The sequence below is a fragment of the Gavialis gangeticus genome, unplaced genomic scaffold, assembly GCF_001723915.1.
Source record: "Gavialis gangeticus isolate Ggan-Ray unplaced genomic scaffold, GavGan_comp1, whole genome shotgun sequence".
Lineage (NCBI taxonomy): Eukaryota > Metazoa > Chordata > Crocodylia > Gavialidae > Gavialis > Gavialis gangeticus.
In genome coordinates this window covers 29,717,271-29,720,343 of record NW_017729027.1, presented here as the reverse complement: position 1 = coordinate 29,720,343, position 3,073 = coordinate 29,717,271, and positions in this window count along the sequence as shown.

The following is a 3,073-nucleotide window of genomic DNA, read 5'->3' as shown; positions in this document are numbered from 1 at the left end:
AAGAACAACAAAGAACTAGCAAGTGACCGAGAGTACCCAAGTTCATGGTCTTACGTGTGTGTTTTTAGCAGAGAGGTATGCAAATGAATGAAATGCATAGGCAATACCATGCTAATGAAGCAAACAGTAAACAGGTGAAGCTCGAGATGGGTGGAGAAATGGGTGGGTAAGAGACAGGGAAGTTTTCCATTATGATGCAACTACATTTCCTTAATGAAGCAGTAATGCTATTCCAGAAATGATATATGGCTTTCACAAAAGGGAACCAAGATGCATATAGAAATGAGTACAATTTTTCCATTTCTAATTCCACAGCGGAATGACTTTAGTATACTAACACTTGCAATTTAATACATATGGGAGAGTTTTGGTATTAATATAATAACGGTTGTAACTAATAGCAGTAGCAAGTTGTAGTTCTCTATGAGAGCAGTCATCAGCCTACAGAACTGCAACTTGCAAAGCCAAGATGTCAGCAGCAGGGAAACTGGTGGTGGCAGAGTGGCCTGCCTTCAGACTCATCTCTCTTAATTTAACATGCTGCTCTTAAGGTGTTGCTAACCCCTGCTGTAGGTGGATCAGCACAAGAGGAGGTAGGGACATTTCCCCACAGTTCCATTCCAGGCTTTGGTGGACAGTCTGTGTAACATCCTTCTGCCAGGCAGTAGATGGAGGTAACAAGGGCCAGGTTCAAATTTAGGGGTTTAACACCAGCTTTCTAAATCAGGGGGCTACATCCTAGCTCACGCAATGTGGGAGGGGTCACCACTGCTCCTTCATGCTGCCAGGAGTCCCTGCAGTTCCTTTGCATGGCAAGAAGTCATTGCTGCCACTCCTCCACTGGTCCTCTTTCCCTGGCCTATGCAATCCCAGCTCTTTTTAGATACCACCCTACTTCACCAGCAGGCTCAGGGATTTTTAGCTTTTTTAGCAATAGTGAGACTCAGACTTCCATCTGAACCCATGTAAAAGGGCCTATCAGGCAGGCCATACAGGGAGTGACTTGCATTCTTAATCTCTCCTCACACGCTCTGACTCTATTAAACACTCCACTGCCAATTTCTTCACAGCTCAGAATTAATGCTGACATTCAGTGACCTTGGAATAATTTTGTATTCATGCAAGTGTATCAAACTCATCAAGCCCCATGGGCTAGGTGACTGGTATGGGGCCAGTCTGTGAGCTAGACTAGACCCACAGACTGTCTGCATGCACCAAATACAGTGCACAGGGTTGGGCTGGTATGGGTGACACATGTAGCATTATTGCTAAACTAGCTCCATATGCTGCATGCATCCCAGATCAGGTCTGTGTGCAGTCTGAGTGCTAATAGCATTAGTGTTAGACCAGTCTCACATGCTACCTGCAGCACTTGGCATCCAGCCCTACTGAGATGATTATTTGGATGTATTGCTTGTTTTAATATTTCCTGTTAAAAAGTGGGGGAGGGGAGGGGAGGAGGCTGTTTTTTTCTGGTGGGGAAGGGGTTATTGGCTGCATTCCTGAGGGGCTGGGTGTGGCCTGGCTAATTGTACTCTGCCATCTGGATTTTGCTGAAAGCTTCCCTTTCTTAAGAACTGTGGCTTCCTGGAAGGTGGGGGAAGGGGTGAAGGAGATGTAAGCAGGAGAGACAGAATGAACCAGCAGCCTGCTGGAGCTCTCAGAAGCCTGCTGGTGTGAAGCTGAGATAGTGGCGATGGAGAGAGTCTGTCACATGGGGAGAGACCTACTCAAATCAGACTGCATGTATTTTGGGTAGTTATGAAATCAGGTGATCTCTACAAAATTTGCAGGGAAAAAAAAAACTATCAGTGGTGAGGGGCAGGGCCACATGGTGGATAGCCCTCTCAGCTAATCAGCAGCAAGGGGTGGGGCTGTATCCACCAATCAGCAGCAAGGGGTGGACAGCCCTCCCCACCAAGGGGGGGGGGTGCACACCAGGGCCTCTCTGCCAATCAGAGGTGTAGGGAAGGGGGAGGCATCACAATAAGCCTGTGAAAGTGGCAGCTGGTCCTGCACTCTGTGAAGTTGTTTGGCTGCCTGCTTGAGTTGGGTAGACCTCTGCACATGGATTGCAGCTGGAAAGGCTGGAGTAGTGGGGAAGAGGTAAAAGAGAAGCTGAAACCTCTGGGGACAAGGAGGGGAGTTTGCTGCAGAGATAGTGAGGATTCCTTTCTGCTACTGGAACCAGCTGTGGGCTGTGAAGTAAACCCTGGTCAGGGGTAAGAGTGAAAAATGTTACAACTTGCCATCCAATAACCCCAGGTAACCTCTGCGTTTTATCACCCACATTCTATCACCAGGTCAACATTTCCCCCACTTCTTGCCCTCATCCTACCTGTTGTGCACCTACTGTCTTCCATCCCCTCTGATCTCCCCTATCATGCATTTGCATTTTTGCAGACCTGTATTTTGCATATTGGCTTATGCTTCTATTCCACCCAGGAGAGGTGCAAACATCAGCACACGCCCTATTCCTGAAGAATGGTGTTTGTGCATGAAAGCTTGCAAAGAACAATTTTTTCCAACTGTTTAGTTGGTCTAATAAAAAATATGCAGTTTACCCAAAGAACCTTGTCTGTCTTAGGAGATAGTGTGTTTTGAATGTTTACTTCATGTTCTGTCTGCCTCAATTCTCTTTGTAATGTTTTCTCATATTATTAAAGTTGCCTTTTTATCTCTGAAATTTAACTGCCCTTTAATTGGGAATCTCACCTCTCAGGGAGTTTGCGCTTTCACAGTCTTAGCCAACTCAGGGTCCCATCACACCTGCAAGCTGCATGCAGTGTTAGTCAGACTGGTCCTGTGTGCAGCACAGGTAATATGCAGGCTGCTCTGCAAAGTGGAAATTCAGTCTGGGACCCAGGAGCAGCATCGCGGGCTGGATGATAGGGCTCCATGGGGAGGATCTAGCTTGCAGGCCATATTTGACACTCCTACATTAGTGTAACCCTTCTGCCAGGCATTAGATGGCAGTAACAAGAGTGAGGTTCAAATGTAGGGATTTAACTAGAGCCCCCACCCAGAAACATGGGGAAATAAAATTTACCTGGGTGTTCTAAACTTAACAAAC